This window comes from Scyliorhinus torazame, chromosome 13 (assembly GCF_047496885.1).
Source record: "Scyliorhinus torazame isolate Kashiwa2021f chromosome 13, sScyTor2.1, whole genome shotgun sequence".
NCBI lineage: Eukaryota > Metazoa > Chordata > Chondrichthyes > Carcharhiniformes > Scyliorhinidae > Scyliorhinus > Scyliorhinus torazame.
Window position 1 is genome coordinate 139447672 of NC_092719.1, and position 15891 is coordinate 139463562.

The window sequence follows — 15891 nt, forward strand, 5'->3', positions numbered from 1 at the left end:
GTTGTTCCAGGACAAGCTGGCGCATGCTATGCGGGATGACAATGCAGTCCAGTTTTAGAAGAACCCCGTCTACTACCGCCAGATCATCTCTGCCATTATAGAACTGAGGGCATTGGCCCTTGAACCACCCGTCCGTTAGGTGGTGCATGACACGCTGTAGCAAGGGGTCAGCCGCCGTCTCGCGGCGAATTTGGACGAGGCGATCATCCGAGGCAGGTAGATTGGAGGCCGCGAATGCCACATGGGCGTCAACCTGGCAGACAAATCCCATTGGGTCACATGGAGTGTTGACTGACCTGGAGAGAGCGTCAGCAATGATGAGGTCCTTGCCTGGGGTGTATACCAGCTGGAAGTCGTATCGCCGGAGCTTGAGAAGTATTCGCTGGAGGCGAGGCGTCATGTTGTTCAAGTCTTTCTGTATTATATTGACCAGCGGGCGATGGTCGGTCTCGACGGTGAATTGAGGAAGTCCGTAGACATAATCGTGAAATTTAACAACACCGGTCAGAAGGCCCAGGCACTCCTTTTCTATCTGCATGTAGCGCTGCTCCGTGGGGGTCATCGCACGCGACGCATATGCAACGGGGGCCCATGATGAGGTCTCATTACGTTGAAGGAGCCCTGCCCCAATGCCGGATTGACTGGCATCGGTCGAAATTTTGGTCTTCTTTGCTGGATCAAAGAAGGCTAAGACCGGTGCCGTGGTCAGTTTTGCCTTGAGTTCCCTCCATTCGCGCTTGTGGGCAGTGAGCCATTGGAAGTCTGTCCTCTTGCTGACCAGGTTCCTGAGAGCCGTGGTATGAGAGGCGAGGTTAGAGATGAATTTCCTTAAAAAATTGACCATGCCCAGAAATCGGAGGACCGCCTTCTTGTCCTCTGGTATTTTCATAGCTGTGATGGCAGCTACCTTGTCCGCATCCGGCTGCACACCAAATTGGGAGATGTGGTCCCCGAGGAACTTAAGTTCTGTCTAACCAAAAGAGCATTTGGCCCTGTTGAGACGGAGGCCATGCTCATGTATACGTCGTATATGTTAACATGCTCCTGCGGGGTGGTGGACCAGATGATTATGTCATCGACATAGACGCGAACACATTCAATACCTTCCATCATTTGTTCCATAATCCTATGGAACACTTCTGATGCAGAGATGATCCCAAAAGGCATCCTGTTATAACAATATCTTCCAAAGGGGGTGTTAAACGTGCAGAGTTTCCTGCTGGATTCATCGTGCTGGATTTGCCAGAATCCTTTTGAGGTGTTGAGTTTGGTAAAGAGCTTGGCGCGAGCCATCTCACATGTGAGCTCTTCGCGCTTGGGAATTGGATAGTGCTCTGTCATAATAGTGCGATTGAGATCCTTGGGATCAATGCAAAGTCTCAATTCGCCGGAAGGCTTTTTTTACACATACCATGGAACTGACCCAGTCGGTCAGTTCCGTGACTTTGGAAATCACTCCTTGGTCCTGGAGGTCCTGCAGCTGCTGTTTGAGGCAGTCCTTCAGGGGTGCTGGGACCCTGCAAGGTGCGTGCACCACAGGCGTGGCATTCGATTTTAATAAAATCTTGTAGGTGTACGGGAACATGCCCATGCCCTCGAAGACGTTATGGTACTGGTTGATAATGGCGTCGAGCTGCGCCCTGAAGTCAGTGTCCTGAAAGGCAGACGCGTCAGCAGGAGAGAGTGAGTGAACTCTCTGAACTAGGTTCAACAGCTTGCATGCCTGCGCGCCAAGCAGGGAGGCTTTCGATGAGCCCACGATTTCAAAGGGGAGGATGGCTTTGCGTGACCTGTGCGTCACTTCAAGTTGACACGAGCCGCTGGCAGCAATGGCATTGTCATTATAATCTAATAGCTGGCAGGCTGATGGCAGAATGGCTGGTTTGACATGAAGGCTTTGGAGGTCAGACCGTGCAGTGAGATTGGCGGAGGCACCGGTGTCCAGGTGGAATCGTATTTGGGACCGGTTGACCGTAAGGGTGGCACACCACTCATCGTCCGGATTGATGCTGTATACCAGTAGAGGCTGGATTCTTTGCTTCGGGGGCACCCTGTTTTTTGTAATGATACTGACTCGAAAAGGTGCCTTCGGGTCCTCGGTGTCAATATCGGGTAGTAGGTCCGCATCAGACTCAGTGACCGTGGGTTGAATGGCCTGGAGATCCCTGCGAGGCTGGCTGGAGCGACGAGAGTTGGCAGGCTGAGCAGATCTGTATAAAGCAGCATAGTGGCCAAGTTTGCCACATCTCAGGCATCGTCGGGATTTGGCAGGACATTGCCGCTTTAAATGGGCGGAGCCACAGTTGCCGCACGTTGTAGCATCAGTACATTCGCTGCGCCACCACACATGCGCGGTGCGGTCATACGTGGTGCGCGCCTGTGCAGTACATTCGTCGACGTCCCCTTGTTCGGTGCGCACAAGCGTGGGAGTCCGCGAAAAGTGCGTGAAATGGCCGCCCTCATCCAGGCTGAGGCCCTGGAGTTGCTCGATTGCTTGGACCTGTTCTGCCTCGTGGGGACCCTGCCGCGCCATTTCAGCCACTTGGATGTGGGAATACCGACTAGTGGCGTGTTCGTGTAGCACGCAGGCCTCGATGGCAATCACTAGAATGAGCTGCTTTACCTTGAGGAGCTGCTGGCGTAGGGGGTCCGACCGAACACCGAAAATGATCTGGTCGCGTATCATGGAGTCGGAGGTGGACCAGTAATTACAGGACTGCGCAAGGATGCGGAGGTGGGTGAGAAAGGACTGGAAAGGTTCATCCTTACCCTGCAAACGCTGTTGGAATACATAGTGCTCGAAACTTTCATTCACCTCTATGTTGCAGTGAGTGTCAAACTTGAGGAGGACCGTCTTGAATTTTGATTTATCTTCACCATCAGCAAAGGTGAGAGAATTGAAAATGTGGATGGCATGGTCCCCGGCCATGGATAGGAAGAGAGCAATCTTCCTGGTGTCTGAGGCAGCTTCCGGGTCTGTGGCTTCAAGGTAGAGCCGGAAGCGTTGTTTGAATATCTTCCAGTTGGCCCCTAGGTTACCGGTGATGCGGAGCGGCGGCGGCGGGCGGACGCTGTCCATTTTGCAGGATGGCTGTATGCTGGTGGAAGGCAGATCACTTGCAGATAGGTCTAAGAAGTTCTAACATCCCTCAACTACTGGTACCATGATATGTTGGGTGCTTTGTATCCGTGGAACACATACAGGCTACCAACACTTAGAATAGAGCAACACTATTTTATTAAGCTAGAAACTGTTGAACATACTTTCACTGTGGGTTAACACGATGTTAGATTAAACTAAAGATCTCTGCCTATCCTAACCAGTCTATGCACTCAGCACATGGTGAAGATCTGTGCTGTAAGCTGTAAGCTCTGTCCTTCTGAGAGGCTGCATCCCGAATGAGCGGGAAAACTGATGTCCTCTGTCTTTATAGTGAGTGTGCTCTAACTGGTGATTGGCTGCGGTGTTGTGTGTGTTGATTGGTCTTGCTGTGTGTCCATCAGTGTGTGTGTCTGCACCATGATATACTGGTGTATATTATGACAGCTGTTGTGAATGATAGTTGATTAAACCTACATTTCCATGTTCTTTCAAACCACACACTTAATTGACCCACTCATAAAATGTCTCAAAATAGGAATGAATTTTGCTCCACATAAGCAAATTGAAAATTTCCAACTCTAGTTTCTACTTTTGTACATTAGTTTTACTCGTCTCTCATCTGTGTGCATGTGCATACTTTTACAGATAATGGACTGCATTAAAAAAATCTCACTGCTTCTGACTAGTCAATTATTTGGCCATTTACAACAGTTCTCATTTATCTATTTCTATTTCAAGATTACAAATACAACCTGAAATCTTATCAAGCCCTGTAAAGAAAGTAATTACCAGTATGTTTTGACAAATAATATGTAGCAGTGTCAAATGATGTGTGCCTGGACTGGTTGATTGTATTTTAAATAGTAATTTCTTTGCCTGCTACTTCGGGTCAATTGTACCAATTTTCATTTTTCATTGCAGATTGTGTAACTTAACAAATAGTTATAGAAACTGCAACAGTAAGGGCAAAACTGTTCAAAAAATTGTTTGGGATTGGATGAAGGCCAAATCTGATCGAAATATTTGTACTTCAAATATATGCTCGAGTAGCACAGGAGTATTTTGCTGAATAGTACATGAACTACTCCAGGATTTTCCTGAAGTTAGATGCTGAATTTGAGATCAAAAGAATTGTTGGCATTTAGGAATGAAGAAGCAAAATAGAAAATGATTGCAGAGTTGATCAATGTTACAAATTTACATATTTCAACTGCTTCTTGATGTGCACAACTAAGCAGTTGGTTGTCACCACTGGAACTGAAATCGCCTGGTTGGGATGAGTGTGTATAAATATAGCATGGTCTGATTTGATGCTGCCGTGTTAATTAATTTGTTGGGAAATTTTCTCCCAGTTTTATTCATTTTTCCCCCAATTTTCTTCCTGTGAAGCATCTCAGTGCCGCACCATCTTTTGCCAAATCTATGTCAACAATCTGCAAATGCGACATCTCATTTGAGGTTTCTAACCAATGATAGAGGCAGCACGGTAGCACAGTGGTTAGCACTGTTGCTTCACAGCTCCAGGGTCCCAGGTTCGATTCCTGGCTTGGGTCACAGTCTGCGGAGCCTGCACATTCTCCCTGTGCCTGCGTGAGTTTCCTCCGGGTCTTCCGGTTTCCTCCCACAGTCCAAAGATGTGCAGGTTAGTTGCATTGCCCATTCTAAATTGCCCTTAGTGTCCAAAAGAGTTGGGTGGGGTTCCTAGGTTTTGGGGATGGGGTGGAGGTGTGGGCTTAAGTGGGATGCTCTTTCCAAAAGAGGTGGTGCAGACTTGATGGGCCAAATGGCCTCCTTCTGCACTGTAAATGTAATGATGCTATGATTTGGTTTGGTAGAAAAATGCCTGATTCTTTAATTGTGGTCTGGTTGAAAATTGAGGGCAGCAAATAAAGTGATTGACACTTGAACCCCAGCAGTTAACTTTTAGTTTGTCTTTTTTAATCGACATTCCTGAGACACTGAGCCTGTGGTCATATTGCAAACATTGATCTGAACTTTCATACTGCTAATGTACAAAGTGGGAAAATAGTCATTGGCAGGGGTAAGATAACCCATGAGAGTAATTTGTTATGGCATGGTATTCTGCAAATGTGAATGTGGGAATTTCAACTCTTTTATTTTATAAAAATAAACACTTCAGAAAAAGAAATCATTGAGTTCACAATATATAACAATTCTAAGTGGTTAGTTCTGTTGCTTCACAGCGGTAGGGATCCGAGTTCGATTCCCGGCTAGGTTACTGTCGATGTGGAGTCTGCACGTTCTCCCCATGTCTGCATGGATTTCTTCCGGGTGCTCCGGTTTCCTCCCACAAGTTCCGAAAGATGCGCTGTTAGGTGAATTGGACATTCTGAATTCGTCCTCAGTGTACCCGAACAGGCGCCGGAGTGTGGCTACTAGCGGCTTTTCACAGTAACTTCATTGCAGTGTGAATGTGAGCCTACTTGTGACACTAATGAAAGATTATTATTACTAAGGCAGGCCAAGTTGCCATGCTGAAAAATATTCAGGCACATCTAAAATTGTATTCTTTCCGGATTCAAACGTTAAAAACTTGGACAGAATTTTAAAAAAAACTTTGGATCCATTTAATATTAATATGAAAGACAATGTTCATTCTGTTAACTACAGTAGATTCAGGTGTGGTTAGAATCCCTCGCTCCCAGTTGTAATGACCGGACATCGGGATACCACGTCTAATGAGTTATTCTGAAACTACAGGCGAGCCTCCTTTTTGATTTGATTTGATTTATTATTGTCACATGTATTGGTATACAGTGAAAAATGTTGTTTCTTGCAAGCTATACAGACAATGCATACCGTCCAAAGGGAAGGAAGGAGAGACTGCAGAATGTAATGTTACAGTTATAGCTGAGAAAAGATCAACTTAATACGAGGTAGGTCCATTCAAAAGTCTGGTGGCAGTAGGGAAGAAGCTGTTCTTGAGTCGGTTGGCATGTGACCTCAAACTTTTGTCTCTTTTTCCTGATGAAAGCAGGTGGAAGAGAGAATGTCAGGGGTGCGTGGAGTCCCTAATCATGCTGGCTGCTTTTCCAAAGCAGCGGGAATTGTAGACAGAGGCAATGGCTAGGAGGCTGGTTTACATGATGGATTGGGCTACATTCACAGCCTTTTGTAGTTTCCTGCGGTCTTGGGCAGAGCAGGAACCATACCAAGCTGTGATAAAACCAGAAATAATGCTTTCTATGGTGCATCTGTAAAAGTTGGTGAGAGTCGTAGCTGACATGCCAAATTTCCTTCGTCTTCTGAGAAAGTAGAATCGTTGGTGGGCTTTCTTAACTGTGGTGTCAGCATGGGAGGATCAGGACAGGTTGTTGGCGATCTGGACACCTAAAAACTTGAAGTTATCGACCCTTCTACTTTGTTCCCATTAATGTAGACAGGAGCATGCTCTCAACTATGCTTCCTGAAGTTGATGACAATCTACTTTGTTTTGTTGACTTTGAGGGAGAGATTATTATCGTCCCACCAGTTCACCAGGTTCTCTATCTTATTTCTGTACTTTGTCTTGGCATTGTTTGAGGTCCAATCTACGACGGTGGTGTCATCAGCAAATTTGACAATTAAGTTGGAGGGGAATTTGGCCACAGTCATTTGTGTATAAGCAGTATACTAGGGGGCTGAGGATACAGCCTTGTGGGGCATTGGTGTTGAGGATGATTGTGGAGGAGGTGTTGTTGCCTATCCTTACTGATTGTGGCCTGTGGATTAGGAAGTTCGGGATCCAGTCGCAGAGGGAGGAGCCGAGGCCCAGGCCACAGAGTTTGGAGATGGGTTTTGTAGGAATAATGGTGTTGAAGGCTGAGCTGTAGTAAATAAATAGGAGTCTGACATAGGTGTGTTTGTTATCTAGGTGTTCCAGGGTTGAGTGCAGGGCCAGGGAGATGGCGTCTGCTGTGGACCTGTTGCAGCGGTAGGCGAACTGTAGTGGATCAAGGCTATCCAGGAGACTGGAGTAGATTCATGCCATGACTAATGATGGATGTCAGAGCCATTGGATGATAATCATTAAGGCATACTGCTTGGCTTTTCTTTGGTACAGGGATGATGGTTGTCATCTTGAAGCAGATAGTTGCAAAGAGAAGTTGATGTCTCGAAAACATATCTCCTGTGATTGAGGTTGCCAGGAACCAATAGACCTTGAAGGAAGAAAAAAATGCAATTAAAGACTTGTACTTATCAAGTGCAATACTAATTCTGTTTGTTGACTTGTGGTTGCCCAGGTTTACGGAAGCACCGATGGAAACAATAGAAACCATGATGTGAGTTCCTGCTGCCTATCGATAACAGGAGCAAAGTATGAATATTACATTCAATTATAATCTTTCATCAAACTTGTTGGTTGGTAGGAAATTATAAGATACGGGATGCGTAAGCAAGTGTGAATTTAGAATAGGTTGAATAGTGATGCACAAAGGCCTCAACTTCAGCCATTGTTATGTTAAAGCCTTTAATCCAAGAATGTTTCATAAGCTCATTTCTGACACTTGTCATGGTGCCACAGGCAATAAATGCACCAATATCTGTTATAGGCCAGGGTTTAGAGAACCCCAAAGTGTATCATAGAGTTCACCTGAGCCACAACTTTTAATAGATTGTGGTATGGGGAGCACACGGCCCACTCTACAGGTGTGGTACATCAGAAATGGAAAAGTATTTTTTTAAGCAAAACAATGTTTATTCTATGAACTCAAGTTAACCTTTTTAAAACATACAGTGAACATCTTAGCAACCATTAATTCAAATACAACCCACAAAGAATACAACACGAAGTAATCCTTAATAAATTCCCAAACAACATTCAGAAGACAAAAGACCCTTATAACAGACATATCAGGTTTAAATTCACTGTTGACAGCAGTTACCACTTTGAAAATCCCAAATGAACATTCATAAGCTTGCAGAGATTCATACACATCCTGCTGTGATTTCAGCTTCTCCAAAACTAAAATGAAACCAAACCCACCCTGCAGCAAAAAGCCTAAAGCGAAAGTAAAAAGCTGACAGACAGCCCAGCTCCACCCACTCTCTGACATCACTGAAGTAATAAACACCCATTTCTTAAAGGTACCCTCACTACAGACATTTATATGCACACCCATTTATAAACACCCATTTCTTAAAGGTACTCTCACATGACAGATCCCAGATGCTGCAGAATGTATCTGCCATTAGTTGCACAGCAACCAAAAGCTGACTGAGCTATCACTGTACATTTCGTAAAGAGGTATTTGGAACTTGGTAGCTGCCAAAGGCTTTTTGTAATGAACCAGGAAAAGTTAAAAACAACTTTACAAATATTTTTTACTGCTGCACCATCTGTACTCGGTTAAAATTGTAACAGAACACTTACACTTTGCTTTTTTCTCAAACTGGCGAAGGGTAGCTAATCCCCGACCAAGTAGATACTCCCAAACAATTCAAAATGTTCCCAATCATGTTTCATAAAAGAGCCATTATAAAATCTAGAAATAGTTACTAGCTGTTCCATCCCAATGAGATATCATCTCATTCTCACTCTTTCTAATACAGTTTTTTTTAAGCTAATTCATATTGCTAGCTATTGGACAAAGGTAAATGAATTAAATTGATATAAACATTGGTCTCATCACATTAGGAGTTAAATGGATTTGAATCAATGAAGTCTAAAACAGAAAAAAGCTTGTCACAGAAGTCATTGTTATAAGAATGTAATATTAGCCCTTGCACAAAAATGATCAGCCCTGCCTTTCATAATTATTGCTGGAATCCTGCCAATTACAATTCATTTTAGCCAATCGAATTGTAAAGCATCTTATAATTCTTAAAATTAATTTGGAATTTCAGTTTACAATAATGGAAAGTGGTCCCTTCGCAGCTATTCCTCTTAATGAATTCTCAATGTTTAAAATTGACTTACAAGTGGATTATTATTTTACTGACAGATAACGGGCAGGATTCTCTGTTGGCCGACGCCGAAACTGGGAAAGGTGATTGGGCAGAGAATCAGTTCCAACGCCAAAATCACGGCAGGTACCAATTTGACACCAAATCGCAATTCTTCATCCCCTCGACAGCGGTGTCAATGCATTCCGGAACGCACGTACAGTAAACACCGTTTACATATCATTAGGGGGCCTGACCCGGTATTGTCCAGGGCCTCCGCGATTCTCCGCCTCCGATGGGCTGAGTTCCCGACGGCGTGGTTCATTTGTGCTTTTAAAAATCGTGAAACCAATGTGGTGGTTGCTGAGGGGGAAAGAGGGGCCAGGGGGCTTCTGCCAGTGCTCGGGTCGTAACGTGGGGTGGCCAGGAGGTGGACTGTGGGTACAGAGTGGGCGGGCACGGATCACCTTTGCTATAGCTGGCAAGGCAGCCATGCAGCTGCACATGCCGCTGATTGGCCCACTGTGAACTTAGGGCCATGCATCGTATAGGTGTCCCACCAGCCATCCTCCTGGGTGCCGTCTGGCCCCAGCCGACCCACCAGCTGTATGGGCATGCTCCAGTGCAACCAGTGCCATCTTGTTGGCTGGGATGAGTGTGTGTGGGTTGTAATGTGTATGTGCGGCTGCAGCTTGTCAGCCTCCCGAGTGTCAATCACGGACCCGGCGAATCCCGCACTGTTTTTCATTGGAATCGATTGTGTTCCACGCGGCGTTGGTGCTCGGCCCTCCTCGTAGCGGAATCGGTCCAGGTGTGGTGCCAGTTTTTCTGTTGTGAAAGTCCACAAATTCTGTGTTGGCGTCAACAGTTAGCCTCAGAAACGGAGAATCCCGCCTAACATGTTTTAAAGAGCATCTGAAGTTATGGTTAATAAAACTTAAACCAAGGTTTCTTGTGTAATGATATGTATATATGTATACAAGTTAAGCGTTAATTATTACATCTCAGTGCAATACAAACACTATAGGGCACCATCAGTTCCCAGTATAAATACATGGGCCGGGATTCTCCGACCCGTCACCGGGTCGAAGAATCACCGGGGGGGGCGCGAGAATCGCACCGTGCTGCCCCGACGCCAGCTCGCCGGAACTCCGGCGCCGATTTTTGGGCGCCCGCGGGATCATTGCCGCACCGGTCGGGGACCATTGAAAGCACCTCCCCAGCGATTCTCCGGGCCTCGTCGGGCCGAGTGCCCGCCGACTCAGATCCCACATGACGGGACCTAGAAGGTGTGTCTGCGGGGACCTTCCTGAAGGGGGGAGGAGGTTACGACCCCGGGAGGGGCCTCCACGGTGGTCTGGCCTGTGATCAGGGTCTACCGATCGGTGGACGGGCTGGTTCCGTGGGGGCCTATGTTCCTCCATGCCAGGCCGCTGTAGGGCTCCGCCATATTGCCCGGGGGGGCGGGGGGGGGGGGGCGGCACGTAGACAGGAACACATGCACATGCGTGGAATCATGCCTAGCCCCCTAGGAAGGGGAGCATTCCTAATTATCGGGGACCGTTGGCGCCGGAGTGGTTGGCGCCGCTTTTCACGCCAGCGTCAGAACTTGGCGCGGGATTGGAGAATCTCAGCCAAGAATTCAGGGAATTTTGGGTAGTCAGTTAAGTGTTAGCAAGAGAGATAGATCACAGCATAGTTAAGACTAGATAGAAGTAGCACATGTAGTTCATTAGTTATTACTTAAACATAGATTACTTTATTAATAGTTACAGCTCTGTGGAGTGTGCAAACTCTATATAATTTAATCGTTAGTCAATAAATCAGTTTTGCTTTAAGTTTGAGATTGGTGGTTTCTTTATAATCACACCATCAGACCATTCTAGATGACGAAGCAAAGAATCACGATATATTACCAAAGAGTAATATAACATCTTGTAGCACATTTATTTTTCTCATGACTTTATTTGTTTTATTAAGTTACTGCAATCAGGTGAGAATGGGTAGAATGACTCCCCTCTTTTCCCACTCCTCTTTTGACCTGCACTGTGTCTTTTTTTGAAAGTATGTTAGCCATTTCAACGACTCTTTAATATTTATATGCTGCGACTGCATAAAAGACTCACACTGACACGTTCCCGTGTAAGGTTTTAAAAAGAAAAGAGAATATTACCATAGAAAAGTTACAGCACAGAAAGAGACCATTCAGTCCATTGTATCTGCACTGGCTGAATAAAGAGAAGAATAAAAAAGCTAGCTGCCCATTCTAATCCAACCTTCCAGCAGTTGGCCTTGCAGGTTACAGCACCATTTGTCTGGATCCAGACCTATTAAAAGAGTTGAGGGTTTCTGTCTCCACCACTCAACCAGGCAATGAATTCCATACACCAAACACCCTTGGCGGCATTCTCCAAGCCGAAATCGCGATCGGCCCCCGGAGAATCGCCATGAATCGTGCGCGCACGGTTCACGCTGCGCGGGTAGGGGGCCATTGACACAGAGGCCACCTCCAGCGATTCATCGAAGAAAACTGTCCGAGTTCCAACGGCATGGTTCCAACCACGTTTTGCCGGTCGGGAACGGTCGGTTCGCGGCCGCCCTGGTGGGCGGCGGTGGTATCCTTCACAGTGTGTGGGGGCCTCAGGGACGGCCAGGTTAGTGATCGGGGGCCACCCAACCGCAGGCGCACGGGATTTCGGGGGCCTATATTTTCAGGGCCGCTCCACGTTGTGAGTCCGCCATGTCGCAGGGGGCGGCCGCAGAAGGCCGCCGCCGTGCGCATGTTCGGACTACCAACCGTATCGGCAGGCAGAGCTGCGTGGAGTACTCCGGGGTCCTGTTAGCCCCCTTCAGGTCGGAGAATCACTCTGGACTTTCTTCAAGAAAGTCCAGCATGAAACACCTGCGTTTTGGCGCTGGAGTGGGGACATAGCCCCATTAGTGGAGAATCCTGCCACCTGTGTGTGAAGAGGTTTATCCTCTAATCCTTCTATTAATCATCTTAAATCTATACCTCTTGGTAATGACCTCTTTGCTAAGGGAAACAGGGTATCCCTGTCTACTCTATCTATGTCCCTCATACTCTTGTACATCTCAATCAGGTTACTCTTCAGCCTCCTCAGTTCCAAGGGAAACAAACCTAGGCTATATCCAATCTTTCCTCACAGCTGCAATTTTCAAGACCTGGTGACATTCTTGTAAATCTCCTGTACTTTCTACAGAATAGTTGTCTTTCCTGTAAAATGGTGACCATGACTGTATACAAAATTTCAGCTGTGGCCAAACCAGCATTTTATACAGTTCCTTCATTTCATCCCACTTTTGCATTTTATACCTCACCCAATGAAAGAAAGCATTCCGTATGCTTTCTTTACCGCCTTATCCACCTGTCCTGCCACCTTCAGGGACCAGTGGACATGCACTCCAAGGTCTTTCGTTTCCTCCACCCCTCTCAATATCCACCCATTTGTTTCCTCTCCAAACACTTCACACTTCTCTGGACTGAATTCCATTTACCACCCACTGAACCAAGCCGTTGATATTATTCTGGAGACAACAGCTATCCTTTTCACTATCAACAACACTTTCAATTTTTGTGTTACTGCAAATTTCCCAATCAGGCCACCCACATTTAAGTCCAAGTTATTAAAATATACAGCAGAGAGGAAGGAACCCAAAACTGAGCCCTGTGAAACACCATTCGCAAAAAAATAAATCTATCAACCATTATCCTTTGTTTCCTGTTGCTGAGCCAATTTTGCTTCCAACTCACCACATTCCCCAATATCCTATGGGCTTTTCTGCCACATGGAACAAAATGCTCTGCCTTACACAAACATGTGTTCAAAGTTCACACCCACCTTCAATAAATTACAGAGTAAGGTGATAAACATACTTTTGAAGAGTCCAATAAAAGTTAAAGATATATCAGTCCTGCAGATTGATGACTTGGATTGTTCCAGTCTGATCCCACCATATTTAAATATATTGGTGGATGATCTATCTTTGTACTCATGGAGTCAGTAACTGCTGACTTATACTGTCTGCAACAGATAGATGAATGCTCAAACAGCAGACAGGACTCAAACTTGCAAGGTGGGTGGAGAGAGAGAATGACCCACTCAAGGGTCCTTTTTCTCTGGTATCTCTTCAGCTTCTATCTTTTTTAAAAATAAATTTAGAGTACCCAATTCATTTTTTCCAATTAAGGGGCAATCTAGCATGTTCAACCCACCTTGCACATCTTTGGGTTGTGGGGGCAAAACTCACACAAACACGGGGAGAATGTGCAAGCTCCACACGGACAGTGACCCAGAGCCGTGATCGAACCTGTGGCCTCTGCGCCGTGAGACTGCAGTGTTACCACTGCACCACTGTGCTGCCCTTCAGCTTCTATCCTGAAGAAAAATATTTTTTAGACACAAAATAGAGTTGCTTGGCTTGTCACATGATCTCCATTCAACTGACCAGTTACTCAAATATGTTCATGGCTGGTGGAGTCCATGTCCATAGTTTACATGGCTGGGTGAATTCCTTTTTCAGCCAGAGTTCATTGGCTGAGGCGATTACATCTATTACTTAGTTCCCATCAAGTTGGATACGTCTGATGATTATCCAGACGTTCTATGAATGGGATGCCAACGACACTCTCTCAAGGTAATTTTCTCTGCTGGGGTCTTCTAGACAGGTTGAATTCATTTTAATGGCTTTGGAAGGTCATCAATCTTATACTACTGTTTCAATATTCTAAAACTCAATGGTTTTCAGCCAGTAAACACATAAAATAATATTTTATATAAGGCATGGCTAAAGTGCTTGTGACTATTAGCATAGCAAATGTGCAAAATGGAGCACACCTAAAGCAGGTGGAGGAACAATTGAATTCTATTTTTGTTTTGTTTACGAATACAAATGTCATTGAATAACAGCATATATAATCAGCACAGGCCACAGGAAAGCACTCCTGTGGCTGTCCACTGATGCACAGGGAGATGGTTGTGGTTATTGAGAGGAAATCACTGGAAGAACTCCTCAGGACAGGATCTGTCACCCAACCATCATAAACTGCTTTATTGATCTTCGATCCGTGAGAAAGACAGGAGTGAGATTCCTTACTGATGCTTCCATAGTGCTCAGATTCACTCTGAACTCTATTGGAATGAAGATGTCATACGAGCCGAGATCTGGAAAACATCCAGGCTTGAGCTGGCATGTGACAGAGAACATTTGCATCACACAAATGTCTGTGTATCTTGACCATGTCCAATTATATCACCATCAATAACCTAGAAATCCCCACTGTGGAGGCTTAACTAGTCCAGAGATATCAAACCTGTGACAGATGAGACTAGGCTACTGATGAATATCACACTTCTAGATCATTCAATGATCCACCAACATGTAATACTTGCATTCATCTAGATGAAGTTTTGAGCAATACTCTAAAGTTTTAACAGAAATCACTGCAAAGCAGTCCATTGCCGCTGAATCCACCCTTCCAGCACCACCAAATCTATAGGTTTAATTGCAACAACTCATTAGATTCAGTTTGAAAGCAACCTCCAGCCTCAAAGGCTATATCACTGAGGTGGGTAAAATCAATACTATCATAACAGCACAATTACTTTCAAATTTCTTTCAAAGTCATACACTTAGATAGAACCTGTCATGTTTTTCATTGTCCCTGGGTCAAAATCCTGGAAATTCCTACCTAACACTTGTGTAGGAATTCCATTAGTCATCACCTGAAGATGGATAATGAATGCAGGTGTATCAAGATCTATGCTGGGCATCCCGATCTTCCTCGGCTACAAACTTTGGATCCAGTATCCTCTTCATGTAATTGTTTCCTATCTGAACTCCCATTCTGCAACTTCCATAAACTTCAGCTCATCCAAATCTCTGACGTTTATATTTGTACCACAATTTACAGGGTTCACTTGTTTGCAATAAAGCCTCTGATCATAAATCACATGAGCTTCTTGAGGCTTAGCCGTACGGCAATAAAGAACACTTTGAATGATGAATTCATAAAGTTTATAACCACTAAAAAGGTAACAAGTCTGCATGATAAAAAGCAAAGTATCTATTAGCAATAAGAAAGATGAGAAAGCTTAATTTTAGTAATTGAACAGACATCAGACCACATTTCTCAAACTGAGGTGCGAAGTGGCAACATCGAAACCAGTTCCCAGCACATCACTCCCCTGCCTCTGCCCTTCCTTATTCAAAATGGCTTCTTGAGGCCCCTTTTTATGCCTTACAAATTGGAATTTGTAAGGCATAAAAAGGGGCCTCGAGAAGCCAGGTGGCCCAAAGTTGGTCAGGGTGATACCCTGGCACTCCTGGACACTGGGCACTGTGGCACTACCAGCTGGCAGTGTCACCTGAACGCATTAGCAGTGCCACCCTGGCCTTATGAGGTGGGGTGCAGGGGGGCTGAGAACCCCAAAATGGGACTCTGTTTCAATCCCATTAAATAACGCACCATATCACTTACTTGAGGCAGGCGTTAGTGTTGAGCAATAATTGGTCAACATAGTGGTCTGTCATTTGGAGTTGACAAGAGCCTTTAGACAAGGGCCTACTCAATTCTCCAAGTCAAGGTTAACATTCATGATATCTTTTTATTCTGTGGCCTGAGAAGCAAACGATAATCTTATTCTCACTTCACTTTAAATGCCTGTATGAACAATCAAGTATTTATAATATCTTTATGATTCTAAAAGTTATAAACATCTGTGTTCCAAATTACATTTCCAGTCTTTCTGACATATCATTTAACTAAATGCTTATTCTTTAATTCTCTCACAATTAAGACTGTTTACTTAACTAATTGTCTGCTTTCTAATAATGCTGATTTTGTTTTTATTAAAATGGTTTCCGTCGATTTTAGAACGGAA

The 15891-nt window shown here is 45.0% G+C and overlaps 1 protein-coding gene and 1 long non-coding RNA gene across 24 annotated transcripts in view; one reads left to right on the plus strand and one right to left on the minus strand.

Moving 5' to 3' along the window:
- Positions 1 to 15891, plus strand: part of LOC140388298 (contactin-4-like) — a 3617424-nt gene that overhangs the window by 1144095 nt on the left and 2457438 nt on the right. The window lies entirely within an intron of this gene.
- The window catches only part of LOC140388301 (uncharacterized), a 271425-nt gene continuing 261368 nt past the window's right edge, over positions 5835 to 15891 (minus strand). Inside the window, exon 4 of the long non-coding RNA XR_011934137.1 lies at positions 5835 to 7263. This is a non-coding gene — a long non-coding RNA (uncharacterized lncRNA). The remainder of the gene's footprint in view (positions 7264 to 15891) is intronic.